The following is a 19,891-nucleotide window of genomic DNA, read 5'->3' on the forward strand; positions in this document are numbered from 1 at the left end:
GGGTTTTCACACACAGTGCCATACCTCAGGAGAATGAGCTGTGCCCTGAACATCCCAGATCTGAGTATTTATTATGACATCTTTCTGGGATAGGCTTACTAATGCTTCTTATTCCAACACAACCTGCACGCTATGACAGGGGGAAGGTACCTGCCTATAACTCAACTATGTGGCTTCTGGTCCCTGGCTCACAGGCCACAAATGAGTCACAGGAAGACTGAGGACCCTTTGCCTGAAAGTAAGAAAGCTCAGCTGTGCTTTGCCCATGACAACTGGCATTCCTCATTGCTTTCATGGGTGGTGATGGTACTTGTTTGATATATTGCTAATTGACAGGATGTAATTTTTTCATGACAAAACTTATCAGCCACCCTCATGCTTAGAATGTGAGCAGTTAGATGAATAATGATGTTTAATATTTTCTAAGGATGTAATACTTATCCGATCCCATGCAAGACACCTGATAGTAATTACACTCTCTTGCCTTTATAAATCACACTGATCTGCCCATTTTACAAAGAAGGAAACTGAGTCATAGATAATACATAGGAAAGCTAGTGCTACCATCCATCCACACACAAAGATTCGAGCTCATGGTATCATTCAGAGCCCAGGAATCCAATGTCTCACTTTAACACCAGGCAGAGCAAAAGGTGACTCTTCCCTTCCTCCGTCTTCTGTTCCTTTCAAGACTTCATAGGACTGGTTGATGTCCACTCACATTAGGAAGGTCAGTCTGACTTACTGAGTCTACCTATGCAAAGATTAATTTTACTTGATCAGCTATCACAGACATATCATTAAGACATTATGAATACCTTCAGCTCATTCAGTGGACACATGAAACTAGCTGCCACAGTATGTCTGGGAGAAATCATATGAATCCTACATGGATCACAATCACCAAACAAGTCATTGGAGCCACCGTACTATTTATCCAAGGCCGTGCTTGTTAGGATTTGAATAGATAATTGCTGTTAACAATAACCAAACTTATCATTTAGCGTAGGAACGTGGAGTATAGTCTACATTCTCATTAACATAATCATATCCATGAAACTAGCCAGCCTCTTGATCATCTCATTCGTTATTTTATATGTTAATAACAGTGATTTACAAAACACAAACAACAATGATAAAATATAATGGTTTTGAATATAATTGACAATATTCTTTTAAAGACTTCTAATAGTTTATTTTGTAAATCTATTTCCTGGAGTAAGAACGATTGGCCCCATTATATAATACTCATGCTATACCATGTACATAAAGAGAAAACTATTTAGAACCACCTGTATATCTTCTTTATTGATCACCACACATATTTACTGCCCACTCAGATGTCTTCTTTCACACAGCATCTATCTAAATCTTTTACCCATTTTAGAGCTTCATGCAAATGTAAGATAATAAGTCATAGTATCATCCGGATCTTCTGAAGCTCTTCATATTTGAATGGTTCAATGCCTTACTGGCCCACAAGAATCTTAAGTCCAGCAGTTTCCTGAATCCCATGGAAATTCTTCCTCAGCCATTCAGTAACATGCAGTGTTTCTGTTTCAAACCAGTGAGAAGTGTGTATGACAGATATTCACACAAATAACTACAAGTGCATAAAAATTAATCTTATCTATTCTTTAAGTATAACTGGGAAATCACAGTGATATCTCCATACACATAAAAAGACATTAGATTATTTTTCTAACAATATAGTCCATCTATTACTGCATGCAAGGCAGTAGAGACTAAAAGATGAGATGTGGTATCTCCTGTAAGCCCCTGATTCTGGGGATGATTCAGTGTGTAATTCCATTAGCATGCAATGCTCACTAGTCGATCATCTCAAGAATAAAGTTGTCATCCACACTCATTGTCTCAGTTTGGGTTTTATTTCTCTGACGAAAGTCCATGATCGTGGCAACTCTTATAAAGGAAAACATTTAACTGGTGCTAGCTTACAGTTCAGAGGTTTAGTTCATTATTGACGTGGCAGAAAACATAACAGCATGCAGGCAGACATGATACAGGAGAAAGAGTTGAGAGTTCTACATCTTGAGCCTCAGGGAGCAAAAGGAGACTGCGTGCCACACTGGGTATAGTTTGAGCGTGTAAGACCTCGAAGCTCCTTCCCCGCAGAGACACACTTCCTCCAACAAGGCCACTCCCTGTGAGTCACTCATTCAGACACATGACTCTATGGGGGCCATAGCTGTTCAAGCCACCACACTCATCATTTCCCTAACACCTGTTCAGACATAAACCATGCTTGTCAGGCTTCTAGACTACTTATTTACAAAATGATGATCTTGATTAAAATCAACACTTTGTTGTTGTTTTTTATTTTTGCTCACAGTGCTTAGAAAAAAATTCATATAAAAAATAAAGCCATAATGAAAGAAGTGAAACTCCCTGAAAGCCCATCTTTATTCATCCTTTGGGCGATACCCTCCTACATAGCTCTCTGTTCATATGTATGTGTGATGCACTGTTAGTCTCACATTGATGGGTCTATGTCATATTTCTATATCACAGATCCCATTTTTTTTAACTATCATTTTAAACTGTACTCTCCTTTTTCTCCGTGTTGCATCCTGAAATGAAATAACTCTTGGGTTACCCCACGAACACATAACTATAAACATAACAACGAAATATACCTCCATGGAGGAGTTACATACATTATAAATTTTGATGTTATTGAAATTGATCTGTTCTCATTTAAAAGTACATTCTCGTACATCCAAGCTGTAGTGGATGGATCTACTTTAATCTCCTTAATGACTGAATGTGTGCTATTGTATGGATAGACTACAACTCCATTTTCTTATTTGTAAGCATTTATTTGTTTTTAGATTTTAGCAACTGCAAACACTGTGTGATAAAATAGTTGCCTGTTCTAATGATTTTATTTCTGCAGGATAAATTCCCAGAAGCAGAAATGTTGGATCAAAGAATAAGTATATTTTTACTTTTAACATATATTGTCAAAACTTTCCAAAAATGCTACAAATTATATTTCCCCAAGCAATATTGAAGAGCACTCTATACCTTGCAATGCAGCCAACTCATTTACATTCTCACCAGTGTAAAGTTGTTATTTTAATTTGCATATCCATGATTGCTAATGAACTTGCATCTTCTCTAATGTTGATGGATGCCTAGATTTGTTCTCCATATTTATTGTTTTTCCAGGTGTCCTCAGGGAAAACCTAAAGTCCCCTGGATCCTCAGTTGTCATCTCAGAAGACAGTGGCCAGACTAAAGCTCTCCATCCATTTCTACTGATGCAACATACTTAATAGGTTCTTCTTAATACTCAGTTTGCAAATGCTGGTTTTGACCTGACTGCCATATTGCATACTTCCAAAGAATTCTCATTCCCTAAAATTTTACAATGCTGAAATGATCTTGTTTGTTGATCTTTTTGTTATTAATTTTAGTATTATCTTGGATGGATTTTAAGTTAATTTTAGGCAGAATCTCTTACATCCACTGCATATCAAAGATTTATACAAATACAACAGATTTTACACTTGAATGTAAGTAAGAGTCACCTGGAGAATTTGTTTAAAATGCAGTCATTAGATCCAGAGACATATTCAGAAGGGAGGGCAAGAGATTTAAGAATCTGTATTATAAGCAAACACTTTGGAAAAATGTTATACAGCTAATTCATTGCCAAATTTAGAATACCTCTGGTCCTTGGCACTTATTATGGGCTTAACAAATGTTTGGTGATTAATAGAGTCTTCTAATCAGCCATCAGACTCTCCTAAAATCTGTGTGGTTTTGGTGAAGTTAAGTCTTGGCACGAGACCATTTATTTTAAAAACCCACCCTCCAATCTAACTCAGCCTTTGGGATACAGATAATATCTTTGGAAGTGGGGAAAAAAATTTTCATTTTACAAGTGTAGGTTGGAAATCAGATAAAGCCAGCTTAGAACCCCCTGTCTCCCCTGGTCTATTAGGAACTGCCTCACAGCACAGATAGACATAACCCTGGTGTCCTATCAAAGGATGCTGTACTCCAGCCACTCATGTCACGAACCAGAAAACAGAATCTCACAGAGAAAATTTAACTATGGGGTCAAGAAAGCGATACTTGTCACCACAAAACCACCCAGAGGAAGCACATAAGAAAGAGAATCATACAGAGCTCTTTCCAGAAGGAGGTGTATTTAAATAAACTTTCTCTCAGCTAAGATGGAGCCTGCTCAATCTTAAATTCTTCCCTCTAATCCTATCTGCATCCCAATCACCCTGATTTACTCTGTCACTGGGTGAGGGTACAAAGGGAAAGATTGCAGATCTAATTAGCATAATATGGATAAGCAAATGAGGCCTAATCAATTAGGGTTCACACTTGCTTTCATCACTCGTGCCAACAGTCGGCAAATTCACTGACAGTTCAAATGCGACATTTTTAGAAGCCATCAGTAAATCAATAACAAGTGACAGTAATTTAGATGCACACTTCGTTCTGCCTCCATTTCTGTCCAGGAGATGCAGCCTCACAACCCCGCGACACCTGAGCTCAGCAGTCAACGCTTTTTAGCATTTAAATCTTACACAGGGGCCAAGTCTGTGCATCCCAAATCTTGGCACTGGGGCTTTCCCTGACTGCTTGTGAAGAGATTACAGGAAGTACAATGATAGAGAGCTCTTCATCACTGGTATTAGACTTTTGGAACAAGCCTGTGTATGTATCCAGAAGGAGGTAATCAGGTCTGGTAGGATCAGCCAACCTGTGTTCTTATCTCTAGCTCTACCAATCTTCACTAGTGTAATCTTAGGAAAACTACTTGATCTGTCTGTGTTGCAGTTACACCATCTGTTTGTTGAATGGTGGAGGGAGAAGAAAAACTAACTAATACATACTCTCGCTTGCCTGACAAGCCTGAGTGGAGGATAAAAATAAGACATTATGGTAAGCATACCTTTCATAAACACAAGGTCACAGGCAGAGCTTGCCAAGAACTGAACACTGGCTTCAGAGACAAGAGAAATGATAAAGTGTCTCCTCTGCTGTTTAAAATCATTTTGTTTTATTCCTATGGTGTTCATGTTTTTAAGAATCATACTATGTCTCAGAAAGAGGGAGAACAGGGCAGGCAAGATGGCTTAGTAGGTAAAGGAGCTTGTTGCCAAACCTGCCCACCCAGAGTTTAATCTAGGGAACAATCGAGGCGGGAGGAGAGAACTAACCCCCCACAAGTTGTCTCTGATCTCTATACACAAGCCATGGCACAGGAACTCCCACACGCATGCCCACAGACATGCACACACACACACACACACACACACACACACACACACACACAAATACTACAGCATTAAAATATATAAGATGGTAGAAAGGTTCTAAAGTTCAAATTCATGATCACGAAGTGAGTTTGGACAGAGTCAGAGTGGGAAAGAAACTTAGCACAACCCTCGTCAACCACTCTTCCTCACCACTTACAGTTAGCACAGGATCCTTGTTAGTACTGTGCACTTCAGGATGAACAATGAGCAAACTGAAAATCAACTAGACACTGGTAATGATGGAGGTTCTAGCCCTCCGCTCACCAATCCCCCTCCATGCTCAAGCTTACTTTCCTACTTCTCTGGGGAACCCAGTGAAGTGGTGTTCCATTCCTGTCTTTCAATGGTGTGTGCCTGGTTATTTTCTCTGCAGTTTACCTGTCCTGGAATCACCACACCCCTTAGCCATGCTGTTGGTCTCATTAGAATCTCTACTTGATAAATACATAGTGTCTCTTAAAGACCGTTGTTTCTTATTTTAAGTGTGTATAAATTAGCCAGTTAATAACTTTAGAACATGGAAAATTATTTATTTGAATGTACCTCGGGAAATTTATTGAATATTTTATCCACTGGTTATTGTTATTTGTTGTTGTTGTTGTTGGTTTTTTCTCTCTCTCTCTCAAAATGTAGCCCAGATTGGCTTGAATCTTCCTTCTTGTCCCTGCCTTCCAAATGCTAGGTTCACAGCATTTGCTCTCATAGCCAGCTTCCATTGGGTATTTGTTGCAAAATTGCTGTGCACAAAACAATTGCAAAAATCTCAACAACTGGAACAAGGATTTCTTTTACTGCTCACATAGCTGGCTTGCAACCCAAGGCACCACTAGTGGCCTTATTCATGTCTCTGTGGATGGTAGTGAGTCTGCAAGTCTTGACTGGAAATTCTTAGCTATAGCAACTCGGATCCACGCATTGCTCAACCCCAAGCTCATCCTAATCATGACTTTCTCATGGCAATGTCTGAAGCACAACAGTTACAACAGTACTTTCCAAGCCTCTGCCCTTACCATATGGCCTTTAGCTGCAGCAAACCAGGTGGGAAAGCCAAGGGGTGAAGAATAATTTTCTGCCCATAGCAAGAGGGCACTGCCATAGCATGTGATATAAGGTGAGCATATTTGATGAGAAGAATAATTGGAGCCATTAACATGAGTGTCTCATGTGGAAGACTCTTCTATTGTTTCTACAGGAAATAAAAATTTAACTGGGAAAATATTTTTTAGGATCCAGTTGGATCTTAGAATCTAGTAGGGTTTGTGAGTGTTTCATAAAAGGAGGAAATCAGGTGTGGCTATCAAGTGAAGAAGACTACAAAGAGACCACCATTTGAGTTAAATCCCTACAAAGATCTAGTAGAATGTAAAGTCAATGGACAGTGGGAAAATGTCCTCTTCTTGAGAGCTGGTAGGCAGAAGGAAAATCACAGCCATGTCCAAAAAACCAATCATAGGTCTGTATGGCTACAAATAAAGAAGGTGAAATGTTATCAGAAATGGTAGCCAGGGAGCAAAAGGGGGTACTCCCGGGGTTTTCAGTCACTATTTAATAGAGAGCTCATTTTTTCCATTACATCCCAAGCAAATAAACAAAGCATACATATTCACAGAAAAAGGACCTATCGATCTGTCTATCTGTGTCTGTCTGTCTATGTATCTACCCACCTGTCTACCAATGAATTAATGACCAAGAGACAAGCACATATGGTGGATGCTCAGGGAGCCTATTAATAGAACACTTTCCTCTACTTCCTAAAGAAAGGTTTCAACGGAGAACATCTGCCTGCGACACATTTTCCCAGTACACTATCTGACTTTAAACTGACTAGAGATATCAAACTTTCTTTCACAGATTCTTTGCCATACTCGAACATTATTGAACAAATGTCAGTTGTGTGTGAGTCTTGAATAGTGTTGATCTGAGTAGAAAATGTACTGACTCCTTTGTATTTTAGCATTATTGCTCTCTGTGCTTCTACGCAAGAAACACAATTGGACGTGACTGCGAACACTGGCCACTTTATGCCCTAGAATGTTTCCGTTAGTGTTAGTTTTCTGACCCACATTTCTAGGACTCAACTCCACTTAGTCATGCAGAGTCACACACACCTGGAAAAAAAATGAACGTTAATTACAATTCTTCTGTGAATATATTTAGTCTGTGATAGGATTTGAGCTAATAATGTCATTAATATAATATAGCTTTTTAAGTGGATAGGTTTTATTCAATCAATGTATTTTATTTCCTATGTTTAAAAGTTATTCAAATTTGGTTTTTTTATCTCGATTCAGGAAAAGCTATTCTTAACTATTAACAATCAGAATCGAAGATAGCTTTAAAATACATTGAGAGTTTTCACTTCTAAAGCACTACTACTGACTTCTACTTGCACGTCATGTCTTAAAGAGGGTGTGTTAATAAGTAAATGATAATAAATAAAAATTAAAAATTCATGCCACTTATTAACGCTGCTGTTTTTGTGTGCCGAATTAAATGTATATACACTTAATTATTTCTCTGGTTAGTCTTCCCTCGCCATTTAGGAGGATGGTACAGCTGTCACTCCCATTTAATAGAGGATATGACTGAATCTAGATGAATGGCTTTCTACAAGATCACACAACTGGTAAAGAGTAAAAGATGATTGCTTAATTCAAAATCCCTCTTAGATTCACTCAACAGGAGATCAAGTACCTGTACTCTTACAGCCTTACTATAGTTTTCTGGGGGTAGGGGGAAGTGGTTTCTGTGAACACAGAAATAAAAATCCCTGTCCTCCTGGAGCTTGTTTTGTAGTATGTGAGTATGTGTTATGTTTCTCATAGGCAAGGGATCAGCACCTCACAGCTTAGTGGGTTATTTTCCTCTTATGTAATATCCTATAAACCTAATATCCATAGCTAAATCATAAGTTCTTCATAGACTTGAAGAGCATCCTATACTTATATTTCATATCAACTTCCTATGGCACACAGTGTCGATAGATTATAATATTTAATGTGCAGTTTTTAGCCAACTATCGCCTGAACACCTGAACTTTAACAAACTCTGGAGAAATCACCAGTTCGGGCTGGTTTTATTGTTCAAAGGTGCCACTGATTCACTGCATAGGAGGCAGAGCAAGTCATTAATCTAAGTGCCCAGGGGGTCCTCACAACCTTCATTTCCAAATGTTGTGCTGAATTCCTTCACAGGTGCCCAATATCTAGAGAAAAGCTGAAGGCGTGGGCATCCTGGATAGTGAACACCATATTGACAGACATCACGTGGACTGTCCTGAAGCAGGAAGAAGAGTTAGAAGGAAGAGATGGATGTCATCTGCTTCATTGAGTGGCATCTTCTTCTGTCTTCCTAATGGAACACCAGGAAGGCGGCCCTGACTTCTATTATTTCACTTCCAATTCTTTGGAAAATACAACAAGAAACAGAAGATTGTCTTTGAATAAGAACATCATAAATTACTTCTCATTAGACTAGTGAGCAGTCAAATACAAGATTTCCAGGATAGTAAATATATTCCACGTTAATTTCATACCAACTGATAGACCAAGTTAGAGGAACCTTCTGCGAAAAATACAAATTTCTCCCAACAGTCAATGTAGAAAAATATGTTCCAACACTCAATTCACATTCTTTTACTATCATGATGACAAAACAGGTTGTAAACTATTGAAACACCAGCAGCGGCTTTAGGAGAAACAGCTTTGATTCCAACCCCACCTGGTCCACAGTTGCAGACCAGTGGGTGGGGATTTACACTGAGAACCCCAGTGCCCACGGAAAGCAAAAGCAGAAGACTACAGCCATCCATCACAGACAACTGATCGGGCAGCACCGGCTCCAGGTTTACAGATAACGCTATTGTTATCTGTAATTTAGGGAATCCATCCGCTCACACAGTTTCACAAGCTACAACATAGAGGGATCACTGCCCACCCCTGACTACAAGTTCAAAACGAAAGTATGAAGACATGAATATCATAGGCCAAAATAGTTTATGTATTATGTATGTGTGCATAATGCATGCGTGTGCAGGTACATGAGCGTGCGCGCGCACACACACACACACACACACACACACAGGTCAGAGGCTGGATGTTCTTTTTGAGCTCCACCTTCTTTTGGGAGAGTCTATCACTGAACCTGATACTCACCAACTGGCTAAACAGATTGTCCAAGGAGCTTCAGGGATCATCCTTTCTCAGCCCTTCCAACAGCAGGCTTGCATCCCATGGAAACCATACCCAGATTGGTTTAAACAATTTTATGGCCAGCTTTTTAATGTGGGTACTTAGGTCCTTATGATTGTATGGAAAGCACTTCACTAACTGAGTCACTTCTCCAGACCTCATTTATACATTCAGTTCAAAACTTCTATATTAACAACCCAATTCATCAATGCACAGAAATAAGAGATCTCATTATCAAAAAGGGTCATTGCAAAAATTTTAACATTATTTCAGTATTGTAAAGTCCACTGAGGAGGTTGATTTAGTACAAAAATAAAGCCAGGTATAATTGTACTTGGTTGCAATCTGAAGATTCCTGAAGCAGAAAAAAGCACATTCAAGGCCAGCCTGGTCTACAGAATGAGTTATAGGCCAGGTAAGACTATGTACCAAGATCCTGTCACACACTCATATACACAAAGTACCATCTCAAAAGAAATCCTTTGATAAAGTACACTTGATGGTCATAATGTTAAAAAATAAAATTTTGGAAAATTTTAAAATAGGTATGTTTTCCTATGTTTGGTAAAAGGTATCAGCCAAGACCTGAGACTACGGCAAACTCTAGATTTCCTGGGAGGGTTTGAAAAGCATTCTTTGTAAAACTAAGAATAAAAATTTAAAGGCCATCACCTCCACTCAACAGAATGTTGGGACACAGGCTGCTCAATTTGACTACAAAAACATAATAGGTACAAGATGATAATAAAGGAAATTATAATTCATTATTTTCAGATGTTATGATTGTCTACACAGAAAATCTTAAAAGCTATTAAGGTAAATTGGAAGCATCAGTAAGGCAACTTTGTAATGTTTCCAGTAAAAAGATCAATACACAGAGCTCAATGCACAGTTATAAAGAGCAAGAAAATATCATACAACATTATACTTACTAACTAATAATGGTAAAGCAGTCAAGGAATAATATCTTAACATGTGTGAAGGTAAAATTCTTTATATACAAAACTGTAAGGTATGACTTAAAAAAAACTTTTTTTAAGGACAGGTACATGCTTTGCAGTCATGAACAAAAATTCTTTACAGTTCAATTTCCAAAATAATTGCGATATTTATTTTTAAGCTAACTACTTTTGATAGCAGAAAAAATAAAAATAGCTAAAATGTGGGTACTAAAAAGAAAAGCATGCTCATATGGCTACATCAAGAATTATGACAGACAGCACAGAATGAGAGTCAAATATATAAATTGACAACTACAAGCGAAGATCCCATACACCTAGAATCTTAGAACAAAACTAATCGGTCTCCACCAATGTGACAGAAAGTTGACTTTATCCACAAGAGAGATGGAGAGAATGACATGGCCATGGGAAAAAAAAAAAAAGTGGATCTCATTTCCTAGCATGAGCCAATATCACTTACGGCAAGAGTTTTGGCCTAAGAGCAAAAAGGCAAAATCCAACTCATAGGAGACAATACAGCCCTATGTGAATTCAAGGTAGGAAAAGACTTTTAACTCAAAATAAATACTTATAGGGAAAAAAAATCTAATAGGCTTAATTATAATAAAATTAGAATTCATGAAAAATACAACCAGAATGTGCTGTCAGCAGAAGATAGCAGGATGAAAGTAAAGAAAGGTCAGTGATAACCGAAGAAAATACTTATATTAGTTGAAAAGAAGAGTTTTAGTTGGTGGGTAGGGAGGGGGTAAGCCACAAATCAAGAGTGAAAGGTGAATGACAATAAGGGAATTAGCAAGAAATCATAGCATACATTTCCCCCCCCTCAAAAAAAAAAAGTCAACAAGCCATGGAGAGGACTCACCAGTGATCAGGGATGCGCACCGAAACCTCAGCTGGACATAACTACGCAAGTAATGTGTTAAAAAGACCCTGAAATGTGACCCAGTGCTGTGAGGTGGCAAGGTGGGCCACACAGAGGTCCATGCCATCGTCTGCTGGTGAGAAGGTAAGGTGCTACAGTCGCGTTGTCAGATAACGTGTAACAAATATCCAAGAAGTCTGCCTGAGATAACAGTTACAGGGACATCTGTAAGAGTGGTGCTTATTACAACGAGTTTAAAACCAGTGGAAATATTAAAATACTTGCCTAAAATAGAGAGCCATAGAGAGTAACACTGTGCAAAAATCTTTTAGGTTCACCTTTACTTCATTCCATGTATTCAATTATGTATATTTATGTTCATTGATTAACCTTTAGCATATTAAAAATTAGAAAGCTCAAAAAATACTTAAAGTATAAAATATAGGCAGAGGAGGACCAGCAACAAGGCTCAGCTGTTAAAAGCATTTGATACCCAGAGTTCAGTCTCCAGAACCTACATAGAGGAAGGAGGGAACAGACGCCCACCGGTTGATGGCTACCTTTCACAGGAGCACCATGGCACACACACACACACACACATACACACACACACACACACACACACACACACACATACACACACAGAGAGAGAGAGAGAGAGAGAGCACAAATGTAATTTTTTAAAAGTTGATAGAACGTATGACAGGAGTCTACTGAGCGCATCTGAAAGACTCTAACTAGCAGTGTTTTCAAAGCAAAGACTCATGACCAAACCTTTGGCAGAGTACAGGGAATCATAAGAAAGAAGGGGAGTTAGTCTGATGGGGAAAGGATAGGAGCTCCACAAGGACCAAATATATCTGGGCACAGGGTCTTTTCTGAGACTGACATTCAACCAAGGACCATGTATGGACATAACCTAGAACCTCCACTCAGATGTAGCCTGTGGTAGCTCAGTAACCAATTGGTTTCCCAAAGTGAGGGGAACAGGGACTATTTCTAACAGGAACTCGATGACTGGCTCTTTGGTCTCCCCACCCCCGAAGGGAGGAGCAGTCCTGTTAGGCCACAGAGGAGGGCTTTGCAGCCAGTCCTGAAGATACCTGATAAAACAGGATCAGATGAATGGGGAGGAGGTCCCCCCTATCAGTGGACTTGGAAAGGGGCAAGGTGGAGATGAGGGAGGGAGGGAGGGACTGGGAGGGAATGAGGGATCGGGACACGGCTGGGATACAGAGTTAATAAAATGTAACTGATAAAAAAAAATAAAAGAAAAAAAAATAAAAAAAATAAAAACAAGCATCATGATTTTAATTTTATTAAATTAAAAACAGACAACAGTCTGTTTATCGAAACAAATGTGTGTGAAACACTGAGAAAAATGGCGAACACAAAATCCAAATCATTGCTGACTCAGTAGGAGAAGCATGCATAAGTGCTGCGAGGGAGGTATGCTGAGATGTTTGCTTGCATTGTTTTACTTCCTGAAGTCTGACTGTCCGTGAGTTCATTTCAGTACATTTCTTTAAATCCTAAATGTATGTTATATATACACTCTTCTCTGTGGATGATGCATTTCATAATAAAAAATTTAATATCATGGCAATCCCATGTTGAAAATCTTTAAGGAATCTCAAAAGAAAAGCCCTGCACATTGCATATCAGGGCAGAGTAACTTGGAGTAAAGAATAAGCTCAGAGCCGATGTGCAGATAATATAGAAAAGACAATTTCCACCAACGAGCTCTGAAAGACAGTCACCAAAGCCAGGAACTGAGGTGAGGTACAGTTTTAGAATGGGCTAAATCTTCAAGTTGGAGGAGGAGGGAGAAAAATAGGAAGAGGAGGAGGAGACAAAAAATAAATAAACCAAAATGCTGTACTGACTATGGAGCATAAACACACATACACATGTAAGAGAGACTTGTGCAGTGCAAACACAGCCCTTCCTGGATTTGTCTGCAGGCACTAAGAGCCAAGCTGGCAGACTCAAACATTGAAAGCTGCCTACAAGTAGAGCCCTGGTCTGAAAGCAAGGAAGAGGCAATCGGAAGCCTCAGGGAGGTGGATTCATTGCAGTGGAGGAAACAGAACTGCTGGGACAAAGGGGCACATGGGAGATAGAGAGAAAAGAAGTCTGGGAGGGGAAGGAGTCAGTACATTATACCAGACATCCATCCATACCAAACCTCATTAAAATGGTACTGGAGTTCTGAAGGCTTTAATCTTAATTTTTGTGGAACTAAACTACTATGAACAAAAAGCTTGAAGTATTCTAGAAAGGGCATGTTCCTTCTGTTATGGACAAAGACTATTCCAAGGCATCCCGTATCCTCCTCTTTCTTCCCATACCTCCATTCTTCAAAGAGCGATTACAACCCCTGGACCAGAAATCCTGGACAGCAGAAAACTGAGCGAAGGACTTTGTAACAGGCAGCCTATTCTGAAGTAGCCTTTAGACTTTGACTTAAGCAAAATCTACTCTTTGTTGTTATCTATTCTTCTGCTGATGGACATCTAGGTTGATTCCATTTACTTGCTATTGTGAATAGAGTAATTAAATGTGGATACAAGCATCTGTGCATCAGGATAGAGGGTCCTTTAGGTACATGTCCAGGAGTGGTATGGCTGGGCCATGTGAGTCATACAGTACAACTATTTAAAATTTTTGTTTTGCGAAACCACCATGCTGATTTCCATAATGGCTTAGTAGTTTCCTCTCCCGCCAGCAATGAATAAAGGTGTTACATACGGGTTAGAGACAAAACAGAATTGTAGTCGATTGTAAAGAAAAAAATGAAATTATGAACTTTGCAAGAAAATAAATTGGTCTAGAAAGTATCATATTAACTGGGGTGACCCCGACTTGGAAAGACGAATATTGAATTCTCTCTTCCAAGTCCATCCCAACTTTAAATGTTTATGTGATTATGTGAATGCTTGCACATAAACACAAAGGAGCCAAGGAGAACATTAGAGGAGAAAAAGGAGATTGGGGAGGGCATGAGAGAGCAGCATGATACAAATGGCATGAAAGTGGGAAGGAGGCTACGACATAGGATAGGGAACAGACATTAGCTATTATCTTGAGGACATGCTTAGCTGGAGCAGGAGCTGGAATTGCAGCACTGGCTGTGCAAAGGCAGAATTATAACATAAAGGCAGATATTAATAAAGATACCCAATGCCTTGAGAACTCAATCACCCATTTAGAAAACATGTTGATTGCCTGGCAGAAGTAGTGTTGCAAAACAGAAGGGGCTTGGATCTGGTGTTTTTACAGCAGGGTGGGCTGTGTGCAGCCCTTACAGAAGAATGTTTCTTTTGTGTTGACCAATCAAGGATAGTTAAAGCCCCATGGTTGACTACCCTGATTCCAGCATTAATAGGACCCCTGCTTGTATTACTACTTCTGCTCACACTCAGTCCTTGCAGAATCAATAGATTAATAACTTTTATTAGAGAACGAATAAGCATCATGCACATCCTGTTAAGGTCTCACTATCAACCTATAAGTCTAACTCAAGAAGAAATAGCTATTCCTCTTGGTCCCATGATTGGACCCAATAGTTACTAGGAGGAATGAAGAATTTGAGCACAACAGACTCCATTTTGGTACTAGCCTCCATTTTGTAATTGACCTAGCTCTCATCCCCAGAACCTGAAAATCATGTTTGTATTTGCAGGAAACTATGACATTCCAGAAGACACAGTGTGCCCACCCTGACACTAGTCAATCAGGAAACAGGTTGAAATGACTGTTGTCCTTGTAGTTGCTAAAACAATTACATGTTTTCCTTGTATTTGCCAAAATGGTTACTCCAACTTAATACTTTTATACTAATTTTAAACATGTGTCTATTTTAAATAAATGTCTTTTAAAGAAAATGATTACAAACTTACTTCAAATGCTACCGACTAGGGCATGTAGACATTTCACTAAAGAGTTTTGTTAATTCCAAAGCTTCATTACTCTGATGCGCTAAGAGCTAAAGGATCCATGTTCCTAAAGAGTCTACAAGTTTAGAAGAAATGCATCCACATTTATGGAAGAATAAGGAAAACTGCAAAACATGAGCTACACTGTCCTTAAGTTAGTCTGGGAGAAAAAACTGCCATCAAGTACCCAGAGACCCAAGATGAAATCTCAAAAGCATCCTCTTAGGGATCCTCAGAGACATGACAGAGAGGAAGAATGTCAAGCAGAGGGGGCTTTCCCGATGAAGGAAAAAAAAAAAAAACAGCCCAAAGGAGACGGATCATTCCAGGGGTCCTCTGTCAGGGCTGGGCGGATGAAATTATCTGCTCTGTACTGTATCTCCCATCTTTAATGTCTCATTGCTGTCAACCTGCACCAACTATCTATCTTGTACCAGGACAGTTCATCAAAGAAGTGTCATTCCTGGGGTGGGCAAATTGACCTCAGGATAAAATGAAAATTCCAAACTTACTCAAACAGTCAAACAGGAGTGCCTTTCCCAAGGGAGCTGCTAAATGCACCTTGACCAGTTCCTAAGAAGTTGCCTCAGGAAAGAGGAGAGGGAGTAAAAGGCCGGAGGGGGAGGGGCGGAGTATTGGTAAGATTACTTTGCTTTAAATAAAGACAAATACTGAATTTTGATACAACCTCAACAAAAATAATAATCATGGCTCTGTGGCTAAAACCTGTTAATAGAATCAGAGCCCACCTAATGGAAAACACAAGAACGTTACAATCCCTAATGCTTCTTTTGTTGTTGCTTCTGTTTTGAACAGTTTTGTTTTGTTTTTATTTTGTTTTGCTTTGCTTTGTATTCTAATATTGGTATAAATGGATGTTACCCTTCTATATGTTTTTTTTTAATTTTTAAAAATTTTCATAAACATATATACATATATATTGTTCACATTATGTTCACCATCCATCTCCTCCCCTTCAACTCTTCCCACATTCCCGAACACCTTTTCAAAGTCATTGCTTTTTTTTCTTATTATTGTTTTTATACATAGAAAAACAAATAAATATAAAAATGCTACCTGCTGAGTCCATTTAGCCTTGATCATAGGTACCTGTTATTTGCATCTTCTCTGTCAGATCTTGGTCACTTTCTGTTGATTGATTTTCTCTTCATATATTGGATATGCTGAAAAATAAGTTTTAGTGGAATATAACAAAATAAGCTGAAGTCAGTTGTTAAACAGTGATCGTAGAGCATAAGGAGCATTGTTCGTTGGAAGGAGGGACAGTAGAATAAAAAAACTTGAATACTATTTTCTATACTTTAGAATGAAGATTAATCTGTAAAACCACTCAGTCTGTTTACCAAACTCAACGGCCAGCTCTGTTGAAGCTCTGCACACAAATCTATATGCTTCACCTGCCTTTTCCAAAGCCCCAAGAACCTATCACTGTGAAACTCCCATGATGCCATACAGCTCTCATAGACAGACTACTGTAAAACTATTCAGGAAATTTTCACTCAGTCCCAGGTATGGGATGAGAAAATTTGTATTAGTTCCTTAGCATTGCTGTAACATGCTAAGTTACATTTGGTAAGTATCACAAAGTAGAATTTATTCTTTCAAAATCCTGGAGGCTAGCGACCGTAAATCCAGGTACTGGGAGGCCCACACTCCTCTAAGACTTCAGGGAAGAGCCCTTTCTTACCTCTTTCAGCTCCCAGAATCCCTTGGTCTATAGCAGATAAATCTCACTGCTGCCTCATATTCAAACAGCCTCTTTGCTGTGAACTGGAAGTTAATAAACGCTCAGAATTCTTCACATGGCAGTGGCAGGCTGAATTATAAGATGTGAGGTGTGGAGGAAAAAGAGCAACGAACACAAATACTAGGCTTTATGATTGAGTGGTTGTTGGTAGTGCCATTTACCACAGGATGTGGAGAAGCTTGCAGCACCACTGTGGCAGGACAGGGGCTGTGATGTGGCTGCGCTGTGTTTGAAATGTCTACTGATCAAGCAAGAGGAGAGGACAAGTAGGCGTGACCTCAGCCGATAGCTTCAGGTTGGAGTTGGTTTGGGAAATCATGCGCGTATGCATGCATGAGTACACACGCATACACATGTGTGTTTTAAATACTCTTAGAAACCACCTGAAGAAAAGGGATCACTGAGGACCAATAGCAGAGGCTTCAGAACCTTTGAACACCATAACACTTAAGGATGCTGAAAAGATTCTTAAGAACCCTAAGGGACTGAGATGGAGGCAGTGAGGCCAGAGGAAAATTGGGTGAAGGTCATATCCTACAGGCATAGAGGAGAGAGTGTTAATGGGGGGATGGTGTGATCAATCAAGTCACCTAGTGGATGGAATTTCAATTGGATGAGCACAGTGAACTGACTAGCAGGAGAATAAATAGCAAGAAGGAAGTTATTTTAGATCTAAAGGAGGAGGTCTCTGGGGATCAGAAGTGGGGGTAAAAGCCCAGCGGAAGTGTCTGAGGGGAAAATAGAATGTATGAGAGGTAGAGACAGGGAGGATGACTGCACACACTTTTTGTGAGGCATTTTGCCATGAGGAGGACAAATATAGGAAATGGAGAGTGGTGAAAATTCAGCTCGAAGGCACAAGGGGAGGTCTTAACTGTCTGTCATTCTTCTGCAAATAGATGGCATTTTTGCATGGTGTTAAGGTATGACTCTGACAATTTCTGTGTACATATTCCTGTAGAGTGTGATTAAATTGATGGTACAAAGGAAAGGGGGAATGTTCTTAGGAATGCAGGGTGTATTTAAATGAGAAAGAATGGACTTCTGTGGTGTGGAGAGAGATATCTGACTCATGTAAGACAGAAGGATGTGAAATGAACCTGTAAGAGGCACAGAGTGGGTTGATGGATTTGTAAGTACAGCATGAGAAAGTGTCATAGGTAGGTATGTGGCTTAAGAGAAAAGATATAACTGTGAGCTAAAATGGGGGTTGGGACAGAAAGGGTGGCTGGAGAAGAGATGTAAAATAGTTCCTTTGGGGAAAAGGATGAAGGAATTAATGAGGGTACAGGCAGAACTGTCTAACGTTATATACACAGAAATTGAGGATGTTAAGTTGGAAGGGACCGCACCTGTGTACGTCTGTGGGCATGGGCTCATTCAGGTGTTTCCCTCTGGAAGCATTCAGATGCTCAGCTGCAGGTGCAACACGCTTGGTTCCTACGAAAGAGGCAAAGGGGATGAGATACATCAGAAAAGAGTGGCTGGCTAGGGAGACGGCTCAGCAGAACTCCAGTTTTCTTTCTGTTCCTGTGATAACAATACACCTACCAAAACCCATTTAGGAGAGGGAAGTATTTATGTGGCTTAAACCCCTAGGTCATGGTCCACCATTGAAGAAAGTCATGACAGGAACTCAAGCAGGGACCTGATGCATAAACCATGGAGGAATAATACTTCTTGCTGTCTCATTCATAGGCTCACGTTTCATTAGCTTTGGGTAGCCCAAGACCACTTGTCCAGGAAATGACACCACCCACAATGGGCTGAGCCCTCTTCTATCATTTAACAGACAACTCTTCACAGACATGCCTCTAGGCCATTTTGATTTGAGTAATGTCTCATGGAACCTCCCTTCTCAGATTATTCTATGCTGTAACAAATTAGCCATTAAAATAACTAGGGTAAAGTATTCGCAAATGTGAGGTCTTGAGTTCATATCCCCTGAACTCATATAAAAATGGACCTGGTTGCACATGTCAATAATCCCAGTGTGCATAATGAGTGATGGGTGGCAGAGACAGGAGAATCCCCGAGAGCCCACGGGAAGCTCACCTGGCACACGGAATGGTAAATGCCAGCAACCCCTTCTCAAATAAGGTGGTAGGCGAGGACCAACCCCTGATGCTCTAACCTCCACTCCTCTCTGGGGAAAGTAAGAAGTCTTTTCAGTCACGAACTACCCTATAGGAACTCAGGGCTTACCTCCTTCCAGTATTATTCAATCTGCTATGTAGAATACTTTGCCTGAAATCGAAGAGAGGGATTAAAAATTAGTCCCTCCTGTCTTGTCCTTGAGGGTCGATGTTTTAAGAGAAAGAAGACTTGATTGCCTGGGCTGCACCACCGGTATTCTCCTGTTTTCCTTGATTTCGCATCTGAGGGAAAGCATTGCTCAAGGATTGACACAGCCCTCCAGTTCATATCAATGACATCAGAACCTTCAGGGCCAGCTTGTCAGAGACTCCCAAGGGGGGAAAAACATATGGCATGGTGATTCATCTGGATGCAAAATCAGGAGTTGGAATACACAGCTGTTGGCTCTGAATCTACCTGTGGCAGATAAGAGATTCCTGATAATCTGATTCCTGTTTTCCTCATTTGAAGCATAAAGGAGCTAAGCAGAAACTATGAAATCTCTTTCAGGTCTCTTGTTCTACAAGAATGTGGTGCTAGGCATCTTGAAGCTCTTCTGCCTTCCTGAATGTATCTCCTGCACAAGCTCCATTTTTAGTGAGCATACCCAGGAGAGAGTCTAAATTACCAAAGAGGGAAGGAACGAGTCTGATGTGATGTGGATGATCATTGTTATTCCATTCCATAGCATGAAACCATCTATTCCAAGAAAACTCTCTTCAACTC

At 39.7% G+C, this 19,891-nt stretch overlaps 1 long non-coding RNA gene across 1 annotated transcript; it reads right to left on the bottom strand.

Annotated features, from left to right (window-relative positions):
• Positions 1 to 16,370: 16,370 nt before the first annotated feature.
• Positions 16,371 to 19,276, bottom strand: LOC132646498 (uncharacterized). Its single transcript, XR_009584795.1, has 3 exons — positions 19,235 to 19,276; positions 18,382 to 18,469; positions 16,371 to 16,445 (listed from the first exon to the last, which is right to left on the bottom strand). It is a non-coding gene; the product is annotated as an uncharacterized LOC132646498 (long non-coding RNA).
• Between the last annotated feature and the right edge of the window lie 615 nt (positions 19,277 to 19,891).

The sequence above is a fragment of the Meriones unguiculatus genome, chromosome 11 (genome assembly GCF_030254825.1).
Source record: "Meriones unguiculatus strain TT.TT164.6M chromosome 11, Bangor_MerUng_6.1, whole genome shotgun sequence".
Taxonomy (NCBI): Eukaryota; Metazoa; Chordata; class Mammalia; order Rodentia; family Muridae; genus Meriones; species Meriones unguiculatus.